Genomic DNA, 17,496 nt, shown 5'->3' with positions numbered 1-17,496 from the left:
AAAAAGCAGATAAAAGGGTTATTTCGCCCAATTTGCAAAATTATGTCATTAATAACTCACCCTCATGTTGTTTCAAAGATGTAAGACCTCCGTTTATCTTTGGAACACAGTTTAAAATATTTTAGATTTAGTCTGAGAGCTCAGTCCCTCCATTGAAGCTGTGTGTATACTGTCCATGTCCAGAATGGTAAGAAAAACATCTTCAAAGTAGTCCATGTGACATCAGAGGGTCAGTTAAATATAAAAAATAGCAAAAACTACGACTTTATTCAGCATTGTCTTCTCTTCCGTGTCTTTTGTTAGAAAGTTCAAAACAAAGCAGTTTGTGATATCCGGTTCGTGAACGACATCATTAGATGTAACCGGATCTTTTTGAAAACAGTTCACCAAATCGAACTGATTCGTTTTAAACGGTTCGCGTCTCCAATACGCATTAATCCACAAATGACTTAAGCTGTTAACTTTTTTTAATGTGGCTGACACTCCCTCTGAGTTAAAACTAGGGATGCTCCGATCACGATCGGCCGATCGTTAATGCGCATCTCGTCAGTAAAGCCGGTTTTCTAATCAGCGGTTAATTCCCTCAGGTGCGTGATTTCACATAGAGCAGCTGTTACTACACAGAGCCGTTGTTAACTGAGAAGATGCGCCAATAAACGCTGAAAATTAACGTGAATTGCGCATCTTCTCTATTAACAACGGCTCTGTGTAGTAACAGCTGGAGACTTAGGTCTCTGCAGAGCAAAAGTGGGCGTTTATCACCATGTGGGTGGTTTAAAACTGCTGGGTGTTTCTGAATCATGCAATCTAAATGATCCCCCTTACCCAACCCCACCCCTAAACCTAACGTCACTATTACATCAACTAATCAGGTATCATGGTATAAAAACACCTTGATCTTGTAACTTTCCTGCAGAGACCTATACTTGAACAGCTGCTCTATGTGAAATCACGCACCTGATGGAATTAACCGCTGATTAGAAAACCGGCTTTACTGACGAGAAGCGCATAACGATCGGCCGAGTACACTGACTGAATGCTGTGAAGAGAGAACTGAAGATGAACACCGAGCCGAGCCAGATAACGAACAATAGACTGACTCGTTCACGAGTCAAGAACCGTTGACGAATTCGTGTCCGATTCGAGAACCGAGGAGCTGATGATACTGCGCATCTGTGATTCAGCGTGAAGCAAACCGACACACAGAGCGTCTGAACCGAACTGATTCTTTTGGTGATTGATTGATTCTGAACTGATTCTGTGCTAATGTTATTAGCCCAGGTAAACCGAAGGCTTGCAATCATCGCCAATGACGTCATTACGTAGAGCGCAAAAGAACCGGTAAACTGTTTTCTTCAACCGGTTTATTGAATCAAACTGTCAGAAAGAACTACTGGTGATCCGGAAACCGATGCAACCGGTTCTTGACTCGTGAACGAGTCATTATCTGTCTCGGCTCGGTGTTCATCTCCCTCTTCACATCAGTTCAGTCAGCACGCGCAGTCTTCTTAATCGCTTGATTCGCTCAATGATGTGCCAGCTTCATCAAACCTGCCATCTACAGTTCTGGCAGTGGTAATGTGGGTAACGAGTAACGATGCAGCACATAACAAAAATAACGGAGTAAAAGTATTAAACTCATCGAAAATATGTACTGAAGAAAAAGTGGAAGTAGGGGAAAAAAAGAATACTCTAGTAAAGTACAGATACCGCCTTTTAGTACTTAAGTACAGTAGTGAAGTAGTTCTACTCCGTTACTATACATCTCTGGTGTTCACTGCTCTGTGTGTGTGCACTTCGGATGGGTTAAATGCAGAGCACAAATTCTGAGTATGGGTCACCATACTTGGCTGAATGTCACGTCACTTTCACTTCCACTTTCATGATGACACATTCACAAACTGAGTTTGTAGTAAACAGAACATGAACACGAGTAGAGCGATTCTCGTTCTCGAGTCAAGAACCGGTTGCATCGGTTTTCAGATCATCAGTAATCGTTGAGAATCGTTGAGAACCGATGAACTGATGATACTGCGCATGCGCGATTCAGCGTGAAGCAGACTGACTCACAGCATGTCTGAACCGAAGGGATTCTTTTGGTGATTGATTCTGATTCTGTGCTAGTAATGTTATGAGCGCGGGTATTTCGAGGGCTTGGATGAAACATTCATTTAATAACGAATACATCGCAATGGATTATGTTTAGTAAGTGGATCATGGTTTCTGCGCTGATGAAACCTAATTTATTTACTTTATATCTTCAAGACTTAAATCCTCATATGCACATTATTGCTGTTACTGTATTTAGGTGTTGTTGCAAAACTCAAATGTAAACTTTTCATCATTATGAGGTTTTTAACTGATTAAAGTTATGATTACTGACTTTATATATTTGAATGTTTGATAGACGTATGCCATTACGTCATCGCCAATGACGTCATTACGTCGAGCGTAAAAGAACCGATGAACAGTTTTTTTCAACTGGTTTATTGAATCGAAACGTCTGAAAGAACCGGTTTGCGGAAAAGAATCGAACTTCCCATCACCAACAGCTCCTTCTTCTTCTTTTCAAGTTTAATGGCGGTTGGCAAACCAAACTTAAATGGTGCATTCTCGCCACCTACTGGATTGGAGTGTGGATAACGTTATGGTAGCAGTGACCTAAATTCTGTTAATTAAATGAGTTTAAGTAAATTAAATAATTATTTGTATATTTTAAATTGCTTTGGGCCATTACCTAATAATGCTTGGATGGAAAAAAACTTCCATTTCCATTTCTCTTAATGCTTGAAATAATTAAAATCTTTCTCTTGCATAAGCCTCATATTTTAATAATACATGTTACTGTTTCCATATTTTCTGAACTACATTTGTCAGAATACCCAGTCTGGTGTTTCCCAAACTTGACCATACTTTGATTTAATAGACAATGGCCGATGCGCATTCTTGAAATTAAAACATCCTTCCTCCTATTTCCAATATTTCTTCTTTCTAAACCAACTGTTCCTTGACTGTTGTATAAATGTCGACCCTTATTTCCACTGTCCCACTCCTTCTGCCATTTCTTCCTAATTTCCTTTGCTATTATACTTTTTATCTCAGTCTTACTCAATGCAATATTAATATCAACTTCTGTAAATGTTATGGCCTGTTTGGCTAAACTATCCACCACTTCGTTTCCTACCTTCCCCACATGCGCCGGTATCCAAAGAAAATGAATAATGATTCCCAATTGTCTGGTTCTAAAAAGACTTTGTAATATTTCATAAATTAAATCCTGTCTAGCTAAAGAAATACCACTTGCAAGACTTTCAATTGCAGATAGAGAGTCTGTGACAGGGTGACCTGTCCCTGTTGGTTAGCGCAACACACACACACACACACACACACACACACACACACACACACACACACACCTCATCCTCCGTTCCACACGCACGCCATTAGCACGCTGGTCATCATACACGCAAACACAGCCACTCCATTTCCATCCCCTTCAGAATCCCTGCTGCGCATAACAACATGTCTACATACCTGAGTTGTGTTTGGTTCCGTTTCTATGTTTTATGTTTCGTCATGTTATGTTAATACATACCTGTTTTCGGTGTTTGTCAGCGTCTGTGTTGCCGGTCTTTCGCGTTGCTTCTCCTCCATCGATCGACCGAACCCGAGCGCCACCCTGCGGCCTGGATAAATAGTGCCAGGACCGCTGTGTGTGGCCGCGTCGGCGCGAAGCAACCGGAAGTCGACTCGTCCATTGTCTTGGTTCGTTAGGGGGGGTAATGGAAATTTGTTATTTTTATTATTATTATTATTATTATGCTAATTTTTATGTGTCTACATTTGTATTTGTTATTTTTGGTTTGGAGTTTGTTTCTGTAAATATTTTGCTATTTTTGTGAGTATATATTTTTGTGATGTTGTGAAAATTGTACATACTCACCTGAAATACTTACCCACTAATTTATGCAATGGTTTTAAGAAAAGGGGCGGGGCTTGGACTAAAAAGGGGAGCCCCAAAGAATTTTCGGGGTCAGTTAACCTGGCGAGCGAGTGTGCAAGTGTGGTGCCTTGAGCAATCTATCATTGGAGGAGTTTACGTGGAGATATATATATATATATATATATATATATATATATATATATATATATATATATAAATATAAATATAAATATAAATATAAATGCACTGTAAATAAACATCACTTTACACCTTACATTTCTGCAAGTGTTGCCATTATTTAATTATTGATTTATTTATTTTTTATTTTTTTTGGGGCAAACCCAGTTACGCCTGACAGCGGGCCTGTGAAGACCCGTTTGTCCCACAGAGTCTGTGCATATAACTGATAGGATTGGCTGAACTTCTTCAACCCACTGAAATGCTAATATAATTGCTATTAATTCTGAAGTAAATACTGAAAAGTGATTTGATGTTTTTTTCAAAATGTTGACTTTAAATTGAGGTAGAAATACTGCAGCAGATGTTGTATCTGGATCTTTTGAGCCACCAGTATATATCTGGATGGCACTATAATATACATGATCTATGTAATCTTGTACCGTTACGCTATCCAGGATATTCTCCGCATTATGTTTGTCTTTGTGTAACTGGATATCAATTGAAGGCATGGGAAAAAACCAAGGAGGAATTGCTGGCAGAACCACACTGGTGGCAATATTAAAATCACTAATCCCCATGTCTCTTGCTTCCTCATTAATAAACCATCCAAAACTTGTTCGTTTTTTATGGCTATATTCCCAACAGTCACTTAAAACATTCTTAACTGGATGATTTTCCGATTGACCTTTTATGTTTGCTCAGTATCTCATTCTTAACTGAATCCTTCTCATTCCTAGTGGCATTACTCCCGTCTCAATGTTCAGTGATGGCACTGGTGATGACCTTATTGCTCCACAACATATCCTTAACGCTTGATTCTGAATTGCCTCAATCTTAGCAAGTTGAGTTTTTGAGGCAGAACTAGACACCATGCGACCATAATCTATATTTGCTCCAATTAGTGCCACATAAATACTTTTGAGTGATTGCCGATATGCTCCCCATTCAGCTCCAGCTAGACATCTCATTATATTTATCACTTTTTTACATTTATCTATTATTTTCTCTATATGTACTCTGAAATGTAATTTTGAGTCCATCCATACTCCTAAAAACCTAACAACTGATGTCTGCTCCAATGTTTCTCTATATACATTTTGATATCTATAGGGTTCGTCTTCTTTTTTGAAAAACAAATTACTTGTGTTCTTGCCATAGAGAGCCTAAAGCACCATTTATTTGCCCAGTTTTCTATCAAGTTGACAGCATTTTGAACACTCAAAAAAAAAGTTGTTGAACGAAGTTAAAAAAATTTTAGCAAACTTTTCCACGAAATTTAATTACATTTTCCAACCAAAATCGAATTAGTTTGAAACGATTTGTAGTAATCTTGTTGTATAAACTTAAATTCTTTTAGTGAAGATTACAAAAAGAAAATTGGCCATTCCTGCTAGATAAAGTTTTGTCATGCCTAATAGAGAAGATTTTGTCAGGTTAACTACTCTGAATTTTGTCAGACCTACCATATCTAACAATGCCATGTTAACTACATTCAATTTGGTCATGTCTACTAGAAACAATTTAAATCATTAAACTTATCTAACTTGACTCTTCTGTTCTATTAAATTAAAACCTTTTTAATGTATACCCATAGTCTACTGTGAACAAAAAGTGAATGTTAAAGTTTTGTAAAAATCTGTATTGAAAACTTGAGCACATTTAACCTTGCATGCCTTCTTCAAAGTTCAAAAATGATAATGCAAATAAAACATGAGCATACAAGAGAATAACAGCATTTTATTTTATTTTTATTTTTTAATTTTTTTAACATGAGATTACATTAATTTTTTGCTAGGAAGAAAATAGGCAAGAAAAATTTACCAACAAATGATGTTCCTGTTCTATAGTGAATGTAGTTCTATAGTGTTCTATTACAAGAAAAAACAGTTACCCCAATAAGTCATGCTTCAATTAATTATATTTTATTGTTATTTATGTTATATTGTTGGAACATACCTACCCCAAACTGGAAAGATATGTCAGGAAGGGTTGGTGATTTCTGATGTGTTCAGAATCTGAAACGATATTGCAGATCATAAGTAAAAGTAAAGAGTTAGATTTGTATAAAATATTTCTGACTTAAATTTCCCCCCTAAAATCTAAGCATTAAATTCAGCAAAAAAAAAAAAAAAAGCACACTGAGAAGAATGTGAAATATTTTATGTATAATGGTGGTTAAAACCCTGGCTGAGAAGGTAACAAAAGCAAAAACATACTAGAAGATAGCAAATTTTGCTTATCACAAAGCAGACAAGTTACTAGCAGGTAAAGAGAAGCATGATGTCACTAGCAGGTGAGTAGATGATGCTGATGTCACTAGCAGGTGAGTAGATGATGCTGATGTCACTAGCAGGTGTGTAGATGATGCTGATGTCACTGGCCGGTGTGTAGATGATGCTGATGTCACTGGCCGGTGTGTAGATGATGCTGATGTCACTAGCAGGTGTGTAGATGATGCTGATGTCACTGGCCGGTGTTTAGATGATGCTGATGTCACTAGCAGGTGTGTAGATGATGCTGATGTCACTGGCAGGTGAGTAGAAGATGCTGATGTCACTAGCAGGTGAGTAGATGATGCTGATGTCACTAGCAGGTGAGTAGATGATGCTGATGTCACTGGCAGGTGAGTAGAAGATGCTGATGTCACTAGCAGGTGAGTAGATGATGCTGATGTCACTAGCAGGTGAGTAGATGATGCTGATGTCACTGGCAGGTGAGTAGAAGATGCTGATGTCACTAGCAGGTGAGTAGATGATGCTGATGTCACTAGCAGGTGAGTAGAAGATGCTGATGTCACTAGCAGGTGTGTAGATGATGCTGATGTCACTGGCCGGTGTGTAGATGATGCTGATGTCACTGGCCGGTGTGTAGATGATGCTGATGTCACTAGCAGGTGTGTAGATGATGCTGATGTCACTGGCCGGTGTTTAGATGATGCTGATGTCACTGGCCGGTGTTTAGATGATGCTGATGTCACTGGCAGGTGAGTAGAAGATGCTGATGTCACTAGCAGGTGAGTAGATGATGCTGATGTCACTAGCAGGTGAGTAGATGATGCTGATGTCACTGGCCGGTGTGTAGATGATGCTGATGTCACTGGCCGGTGTGTAGATGATGCTGATGTCACTAGCAGGTGTGTAGATGATGCTGATGTCACTGGCCGGTGTTTAGATGATGCTGATGTCACTAGCAGGTGTGTAGATGATGCTGATGTCACTGGCAGGTGAGTAGAAGATGCTGATGTCACTAGCAGGTGAGTAGATGATGCTGATGTCACTAGCAGGTGTGTGGATGACGCTGATGTCACTAGCAGGTGAGTGGATGACACTGATGTCACTAGCAGGTGTTTAGATGACGCTGATGTCACTAGCAGGTGAGTAGATGATGCTGATGTCACTAGCAGGTGTGTGGATGATGCTGATGTCACTAGCAGGTGTGTAGATGACGCTGATGTCACTAGCAGGTGTGTAGATGATGCTGATGTCACTAGCAGGTGTGTAGATGACGCTGATGTCACTGGCAGGTGTGTAGATGATGCTGATGTCACTAGCAGGTGAGTAGATGATGCTGATGTCACTGGCCGGTGTTTAGATGACGCTGATGTCACTAGCAGGTGTGTAGATGATGCTGATGTCACTAGCAGGTGTGTAGATGACGCTGATGTCACTAGCAGGTGTGTAGATGATGCTGATGTCACTAGCAGGTGAGTAGATGATGCTGATGTCACTAGCAGGCGAGTAGATGATGCTGATGTCACTAGCAGGTGTGTAGATGATGCTGATGTCACTGGCCGGTGTGTAGATGATGCTGATGTCACTGGCCGGTGAGTAGATGATGCTGATGTCACTGGCCGGTGTGTAGATGATGCTGATGTCACTAGCAGGTGTGTAGATGACGCTGATGTCACTAGCAGGTGTGTAGATGATGCTGATGTCACTGGCCGGTGAGTAGATGATGCTGATGTCACTGGCCGGTGTGTAGATGACGCTGATGTCACTAGCAGGTGTGTAGATGATGCTGATGTCACTAGCAGGCGAGTAGATGATGCTGATGTCACTAGCAGGTGTGTAGATGATGCTGATGTCACTGGCCGGTGAGTAGATGATGCTGATGTCACTGGCCGGTGTGTAGATGACGCTGATGTCACTAGCAGGTGTGTAGATGATGCTGATGTCACTGGCCGGTGAGTAGATGATGCTGATGTCACTGGCCGGTGTTTAGATGACGCTGATGTCACTAGCAGGTGAGTAGATGATGCTGATGTCACTAGCAGGTGTGTAGATGATGCTGATGTCACTGGCCGGTGTTTAGATGACGCTGATGTCACTAGCAGGTGAGTAGATGACGCTGATGTCACTAGCAGGTGAAGAGAAGCATGATGTCACTAGCAGGTGAGTAGATGATGCTGATGTCACTGGCCGGTGTTTAGATGACGCTGATGTCACTAGCAGGTGAGTAGATGATGCTGATGTCACTAGCAGGTGAGTAGATGATGCTGATGTCACTGGCCGGTGTTTAGATGACGCTGATGTCACTAGCAGGTGAGTAGATGATGCTGATGTCACTAGCAGGTGAGTAGATGATGCTGATGTCACTAGCAGGTGTTTTTTCCAGCTCCTTAATTCTTCCCATGCCTCAGCAAGAGCACTTAATAAAGCAAACAACAATACATGTATTATTTTGTGTTAAACATAACACTTTAATAAAAACAATTCAATAATTTGGAAAGTTACTATCACATTTATGCAATAATATACCAATTACTCAGAACATTAATTCAAAGTTAAATAACCTACAAACCATTAAAAAATAAATTGAATTCTGCTTGTACAACAGATGTTTGTTCAACTGCTCGTATTTTCTACATTGTTGTGGATTTTATTGATAACTTTAAATGTCTTTGTTAATTCTGTGTGACTTAAGCCAGAAAGAGAGCAGTATAAAAGGGTGATGGCAAAAGTATAAACACACCGCTTGACTAGCCTGCGCGACTGTTAGCATAACTGCTACCATGTGCTACATTAAATGTAAACGTTACATCTAACAATACAAATAAAACATACTATATTTGATTAATGTCTATAGTTGCCGATAAGCTATTAATATAAGTTATTGTTTTAGTTAACACATTACACTCACCTGGGACTGGACGGCTGTTGTAATCGTGCTCCTGCACCATCTCGACATGTAATGCTCTGCACCACAAACAGCCGTTTTGACGCGTGATTTAACGTCTCCGCAACTTTTCCACGCAAACCTGGAAGTCACAGCCCACGGTGCGAGATCGACCGTACTCCGGTTGGACACGGACCTCATCCTCCATGAAGTTCTTAGCACACACTAAAGTACCTTTCCTCACAGTAATTGCCGCCTCCTCCTCTCGCTGTATAGCCCAATTTCAAAGCTTTTTTTTTTTTTCGTCGGTGGGAAAACCCTGAAATGATAAATACGTTTTTTTTTGTTTAGTTTTTTTGAATTAGAACACAGAGGCATACTATACACATCTGAATACTTTTGGTCTCTGCCATTTTTCGGCAAGCGAATGAACTCTATAGCGCTTTCACTGGAAAATAACTTGAGATCTGGGATTCGGAGCGAGTTCGCAAAACATTTGATTCAGATCGGGACTCCGAAAGCGTTTTGCGAATCATTTGATCCGGGCTTCGGAGTTTGCAAAACATTTGATTCAGATCGGGAATCGAAGCGCGTTTCGTGAATCATCTGAGATCACGTCTTTCGAGCGGATTTGCAAAACATTTGATTCTATCATGTACTTGTCTATATCAACTTTTAATAAAGAGAAAAGAGGTTTAGAGACAGATTTTTGTTAAAAGCCTGTTAGTAATCCCACAGTTCATAGCATCAGTAACTGTATAATTTAGTAAGGGAAAATTAAAACAAAATAGGATGAGTTTCAATTTTTATTTTATTTTTGTAGCAATGGTCATCTTAACCTCTGTGCAGTGTTCAGGGTATTTCAGGACCCCAAATTAAATTTAATTCTAATACTGGATCATACAAGTGTTTATTTGAGTTGAATATTTCGATATTCATGTAAAGAAATGAAACCATAATTTGATAAGTTTACATTTACATTTGTTAATTTAGCAGACGCTTTTATCCAAAGCGACTTATAAATGAGGATAAAAAACAAAAACAACAAAAAGAGCAACAAAGGTTTATAAGCGAGAGTAAACAAGATTCATGCAAAATGAAGGCTGATATTGTCGGATATGTTAAGAAATAATATAAAATAAAAATGCTAAAAAATTTTGCCAAAATATTTGACTCAAAAAGTCCAGATGATTCAAGCTGTTCGTGACTGTGAGTGTAACAGCAGCAGCAGAGATTATTAACCGTAAATGAAAAAATGTTTCAACTCTGATTCCTCCATTTAAAAAAATAAATAGAAATGTAGCAAAACATTAGATTCAGATGATATGTAGAAGTCTCTGTGATTATCAGTGTCAGACTGTGTGTGTTGTTTTGTCCGCGGCTCGTGGGACAGGCGTACTACTCTGACTGTGACATCATCATCCTGGGGAGGGACTTTGAGAGGATTCAGATCATCCCAGGAGCCAAACACGGGAACACACACACACACACACACACACACATGCATGTGAAGCTGTTTTATTGCTCTCATGGTACCGTGATGTCATACTTGATATGACATACTTGATATATTCAATACAAAAATTAAAAACATTTTAACAACAGAATGGACAAAGGTAGGCGAGACCATGCTACATTGTGAACTGTAACAAATCAGGGAAACTGTTAGGCAAGACTAAATGATTTGAGTTGGATATTGTGTAGAGATTATGTTGTGAATGGCATCTCTCTCCAGAACAGAAATCCATAATATTGGCAGTATGCAGGGTGCAGACACTGGTGATGGACTGTGATGAGACACAGGTGTGGGACAGATCGTGCCCAGGGCTGAATCTGGGTGTCTTATGCCGCGTTTCCACCGAAATTACCCGGAACATTTGTACCAGGAACTTTTTTTCCCAAGAACTCCCATCCCACCCCCCGCCCCCCCCTCCCCCCGACCTGTTGCTTTCTGTGTTTCCACGGTGGTGTAAAGTACTGGGAAGATTAGGCAAATAGACTGGTGATGTAGGTCTGCGCGTTTCTCAATACAAAGTATGCTGATTTTGGACGTGCATCCTCGGTAGTTCAGACTTTGCTCATTGGATTCGGGAGTGTGATGTCCGCGATGACACAAATCCGGTACATCTGTAAACAGCAGCGTACTTCATAACCCAGATAGCAAATGACATGTGGCCCAGTTCTGGCCCACATCTCCCATATTCTTCTGGCCCACATAACGCACGGAATGACGGCGATGACTCAACCTGAGTCTGGCTGACATATGTCAGCCACAACTGAACCAGATCTGGGCCACATCTCAGAAATGGTGTGGGTGACATCTGGGCCAGATCTGGCCCAGTTTTGTCTGACAGAAGTCAGCCACAACTTTACCAGATCCATGCCGCATCTCACAAATGGCATGGGCGACACCTGGCCCAGATGTCAACCACGCCATTTCTGACATGTGGCCCAGATCTGGTTCAGTTGTGGCTGACATATGTCAGCCAGACTCAGGTTGAGTCATCGCCGTCATTCCGCGCGTTATGTGGGCCATTTGTGGCTGACTTCTGGGTTAGATATGGCCCATACTAACCCTTTCTAGACACAAAAGAATATGTAATTCATCCAGAATAAAGAAAACACTCATGTAGTCTAAACTGCTTTATTAAAATATAAAAATTAGACAAATAAATATACATACATGAATACAACTGCATGTATAGATATAAAACAAATACATTTACATTATTACAAAATAAAAAATACAGATAAATATTTATAAATATAGTTAAATACACATTAACATTACATTTACATTAAGCAGACACTTTTATCCAAAGCAACTTACAAATGAGGACAATGGAAGCAATCAAAATCAACAAAAGAGCAATGATATACAGGTGCTGGTCATATAATTAGAATATCATCAAAAAGTTGATTTATTTCACTAATTCCATTCAAAAAGTGAAACTTGTGTATTATATTTATTCATTACACACAGACTGATATATTTCAAATGTTTATTTCTTTTAATTTTGATGTTTATAACTGACAGCTAAATTCAGACGTGGCAGAGAGGAGTGAGTATGAGAAACATTCAGATACACAGGCTGATTCAGTCTTCTGAATTGGGAGTAGCGAACATGCATTATAAACATCTTTCAAATTAGAATCTGTTGGGGAGATAAAATGTGCAAGATAACGTATATGTACTAATAAAAACATCAAACAAAAAAAAATGTATCTTTTACTCTCCAGTACTGAAAGCAGAACTGATATGGGAGCCCTTGATACTAGCCGCATTTCCACTGTCGGGCCAGTGCGAGCCAGGGTTTAAAGCGGGTCGGGCGGGGCTCATAGCCTCAGGCCAGTAGCACGAGGCCAGAATAGCGCAGGGTTTCCACAGTGGAGCTTGAAGCACCGCTGCACGTCACTAAAACACGCCCTTTACACGCCTCTCAGAACAACGTCATGCAAAATTAATCACACATAAACACACTTATTTCTATTTTATTTATTTATTTATTTTTAACGCTTATGAAAATAGCCTGCTTATTCAGTCGAGTCTGTTTCTGTTTATTAGCCACAGTATAGCTGTCATATTTATAATGAATGATAATATCTCTATTTTTATAAAAGCTCCCGAACAAAAAAACATTATTAGTCTATATTCTTTTATGATAGGCAACGTGAGATAAACTCTGGAGACGAGGCTTGTGACAGATAATATAAGTTACTTAATAAATACACGACTGTGATAGAGAATAAGAAGCTGACGTCTGATTTCTTCAAGCGGTCATATTTTACCATGTTTACTATGGTAATATGTTTAGCGTGCATATCTTTTTCATCGCTTATACATATTTCTGCCTTGCATGGTGATTATCCACATTGGATCAAGTTATTTCAAAGACTCGCTGCTGACTGAAAGAGAGTTTTGAGCTCGACTTATTTAAAAAAGTGTTTAATGCTGGTGTTAAAGCTGTTATCTTTCTGAAATGATCCGCAGCTTAGACTCGCTATTTTTATAAAAGCTCACAAACAAAAATCATTTTTATATTTTGGTGATATGCAACGTGGAGCTAAACTCTTGAAACGAGACGACAGATAAAATGTTACTTAATAAATACACAATTTTGATAGAGAATAAGAAGCTGACGTCTGATTTCTCCAAGCGGTCATATTTAACATGTTTACTATGGTAACGTTAATGTTTAGCGTGCATAGTCTTTTACATCGCTTATACATATTTCTGCTTTGTTTAGTGATTATGATCCACATTGGATCAAGTTATTTCAAACACTTGCTGCTAACTAAGAGTGAGTTTTGAGCTCAACTGATTTTAAAACGTCTTTAATGCTGGTGTTAAAGCTGTTATCTTTCTGAAATGATCCGCGCTGATGCTCTCTAGACACGGAGAAACTCCGCCTTTGTTCATAGCCCCTCCTCTAGCCCCAGCTGGCCCGCTTTGGCCCAAGGTTTTCGTCTGGCCGAGGAAGCCCCGGCGAGGCACGATCAAGCCCCGGAAGTGACAGTGGAAACGCGACTGGCCCTGGCACGCACTAGCACGCCCGGTCTTAGCTCGATAGTGGAAACACGGCTACTGTGACACAGCTCTTTCAAATTAACATTACCTTTTTTGCAGTGGCGGTAGTTTGTATGTCCATCTATAGTTGCCATCATCTAAGGTCTTTTGAGTACTGGTATCATCTGAAGTCCTCACAAGTCCTGTGCTGTGCAGTTTCTAATAACCCTGGGATGGACATTTGCAGAAACAGGAAGGCAAAGGGAGAAAGATTAGCATAGCTGCTGTTCATATCATTTCAGGCAATGTGCACTTTTTACTATTTCATCAATGGAGTACATTGAGTACTTTTTTGAATCTAGTAGGTTTAAACTGAAATAATTTTTCTAGATCCCTTAATAAACATATTATTTGTTGTCTGTTTTTGGGGAACAGACACAGTCTCTATAGAATGGACTGCATATGCCAGAGTAACATTTAATACATTTTAATAAAATTTAACTGGGAGGAACATCATAACTGTAATTTACACAACCATTCAAGAGTTTGGGGTCTGTAAGATATTTTATGCCTTTATAAAAAATCTCTTATGCTCACCACGGCTCCATTTATTGAATCAAATTAGAGTAAAATAGTAACACTGTGACTATTACAATACAAAACAACTCTTTTCTATGTGAATATTATGTTAAAATGTAATTTATTCCTTTGATCAAAGCTGAATTTTCAGCATCATTACTCCAGTCTTCAGTGACAAATCTTCAGAAATCATTCTAATATGATGATTTATTGCTCAAGAAACATTTCTGATTATGATCAATGTTAAAATACAGATGTGCTGAATTTTTTTTTGTTGGATTCATTGTTACATAGACTCTAAACATTTTAATGTTAGTGTTACATGCATCAAATTGTTCAAAATCATCTGTTTCAAATAGTGTTCCTGTAGCTCAACTGTGAGCACTAGCAAGCAAGTAAGCGCAAGGTTGGGGGTTCGATTCCCCAGGAACACATGATATGTAAAAATTGATAGCCTGAATGCACTGTAAGTCGCTTTGGATAAAAGCGTCTGCATAAATAAATGCAGGTCTTTTGAACTTTGTATTCATCTGTGAATCCTGAAAAATAAAATGCATCACGGTTTCTACAAAAAAAATGAAGCAGCACAACTGTTTCAACGCTGATAATAAGTTTCTTGAGCAGCAAATCAGCATTTCTGAGGGATCCATGTGACACTGAAGACTGGAGGAATGATGCTGAAAATACAGCTGCACATCACAGGAATAAATTAGTTTATAATGTATTCACATAGAAAACAGCTATTTTAAATTGTAATAATATTTCACAATATTAATCTTTTTACATATTTTAATCAAATAATTACTACAGAGGTGAGCAGAAGATAATTATTACAAATTGTATCAACTTCAAGCTTTTGAACACTAGTGTACTGTATATTTGAGGTTTGACTTACTGTACTAGTCTTGTGGTCAATAGCATCTTGGAGATGTTGTCTTACAGTAGGTTCACTGCGACTCTGCTGGATGCAGCAGGCCATCAGCACTGAAGAATCTAGGAACAAAACAAGCAATTTGACACAGAGCCAACAATATTTAGTCTGCAGTTCCAGGTTTATTAGATGGAAACAAGCTAGAGCAGGTGACATGCAAAAAATAAATAAATAAAATAACAGATTCATTGAGATATATGTTGTGAAAAAAATGCATATTAGGTTACCTAACCTTTTCAGCGCTTCCTACATCTCTGTCAGCAGCTCCCTTCAGAAATATTGAAATCTTGGACACTCCCTTCTGTTGTAGAAGGATTATTTTATTATTCTTGAAATCGCAGGACAGTTTTATGTTTACCATAAAAGATCAAAACAACTTTAGTTTTCTGCCAATTTTCGCGCTCCTTGATAACGTGACGTCATCGATCAACAGTAAAGTGTAAATGTTAAGGTTAAATAAATTAAGCAATTTCCAATCATCCATTGAAAGATTACCAACAAAACAGTCAAAAGCTATCATCTACAGATGAAGATTTGATTAAAAGCCCAAACTTTCATAAATAAGAGAACAACAGAGTTATCATACCTGACGATACGTCGTCTGAAAACGGTAGAAATGCTAACGGACTTTTTCGAAGACATTAAACCATTCCTATAAAGTAAATAAACAACAGAAGCGAGTCAAATACAAGTAAGAGAAGTGTCAACAACAGTTATAAGTAATATTTGTGTGATTTTATGGACTTAACTCACCTGAAAACAGTGAAATCAGCGAGAAACGGGGTGTTTCCTCGTGACATTTGCAGTGTTGCGCTCCGTTTCCATGGCAACTCCATCCGGTCCGCGCGCGGCGCACGCCCATGAAAGCACGTCACGAATTAAAAGTCACACTCTTACGTTACATAAATAAACATATGAATAAACATATGCCCCTTATTTTTTTTTCTGTAAGAGGGGCCGCGGCCATTTGTAAATGTAATGTGTCTGGCTTTCGGTGTCATTCCAGCTATATTAGCTGTACAAACAGCTTGTTTTGCTGTTTACTGTTGCAAACTGCTGTATCTTACCATGTTATTTTTAATGTATTGTCTTAATTATGAACGAACTGGTTTGTAGTGCAAACAGTTTTACCGTTTACTGCACTTTGTTCTTCTTGTTATTTCCCTATAACCATGACCATAATTCTCACACATTCACATGCAATTGTTTGGTGGATAGAATTAGATCACTACATAATTCAAAATGTCATTCAATTATGATATTTCTAATTTAAAATTCATTTTGTAGTTCTATAGCCCAGTGCAAAATGCCAAGCCTGCACATAATAGTGGGACAAAGTGGCACTTTTATAGTTTAAGATTTTGTATTGTTGCTTTTACGAACACTATATATATATATATGTGTGTGTGTGTGTGTGTGTGTGTGTGTGTGTGTAAAAGGTGCATCTTGAAGAAATGTGAATATCATGAAAAAAGTTCATTTTTTGTAACTTTTTTTATTAAAAAGTGAAATTTTCATATATTCTAAAGATTCATTTTTTTTTTTTTTTGATGATTAGAGCTTAATTTAATGAATGTAATTATTACATTTAAAAGTAAAAAAAGGAGTTAAACAAATATTATTTAATTATTTAAAATGATTTTTAAAGAAACTTTGTCCTGTGGTGTGACAGTACAGGTGTCACAATGGAGGACTTTTTTTTATCACACCAAAGGACGTTTCAGCCTTTTCTGTCAATTAATGACCTTGCTATTCCAAGCTTACCTGTCATTAGTGGCAAGCAAGACACATTTGCTAAATTTTCTAGGATTATGTATCTTAACATGCACTTTTTAATTTAAAAAATATATAATTTAGGGTTGTCATATTAATGCACAACAAAGCATAAAACATCTGTAGTGGTTCCGAAAAAGTTCAAAGCACATGGTGTCACACCAGAGGACATGGTACAAAAATGTAAAAAAAATCGAATAACATTGCAGCTTCATAAAAGGTCCGTGTAGGTCAAATAAATGTGTGTATGTATTTATATTACGTGTCCTGAAATATTATGGGCGTCCAGTACTCAAAATAGTTTTAGAACCACTGACTGGTAAAGTAAGGTGATCTGCCAGGACGTGTCTTCAGAAAATGGCACATCTGGTCACCTGGTATAGGCCATATCTGGCCCACATACACCAAGCCAGAACTCAACCTAAAACCGGTTTGTCACACACGGGCCAGATCTGGCCCACACACAGC

At 38.6% G+C, this 17,496-nt stretch overlaps 1 long non-coding RNA gene across 4 annotated transcripts; it reads right to left on the bottom strand.

Moving 5' to 3' along the window:
- Positions 1-11,810: 11,810 nt before the first annotated feature.
- LOC127935218 (uncharacterized) lies at positions 11,811-16,589 on the bottom strand. 4 transcript variants are annotated; one of them, XR_008148018.1, is made up of 6 exons: positions 16,009-16,589; positions 15,842-15,907; positions 15,488-15,556; positions 15,220-15,317; positions 13,855-13,973; positions 11,811-12,393 (listed from the first exon to the last, which is right to left on the bottom strand). It is a non-coding gene; the product is annotated as an uncharacterized LOC127935218 (long non-coding RNA). The 4 variants fall into 4 exon arrangements; XR_008148017.1 differs by lacking the exon at positions 11,811-12,393 and having other exon boundaries at positions 13,533-13,973; XR_008148019.1 differs by lacking the exons at positions 11,811-12,393; positions 13,855-13,973 and adding an exon at positions 14,752-15,013.
- Between the last annotated feature and the right edge of the window lie 907 nt (positions 16,590-17,496).

The sequence above is a fragment of the Carassius gibelio genome, chromosome A19 (genome assembly GCF_023724105.1).
Source record: "Carassius gibelio isolate Cgi1373 ecotype wild population from Czech Republic chromosome A19, carGib1.2-hapl.c, whole genome shotgun sequence".
NCBI lineage: Eukaryota > Metazoa > Chordata > Actinopteri > Cypriniformes > Cyprinidae > Carassius > Carassius gibelio.
The sequence above is the reverse complement of the archived record's forward strand: the minus strand, read 5'-3'. Positions and strand labels throughout refer to the sequence as shown.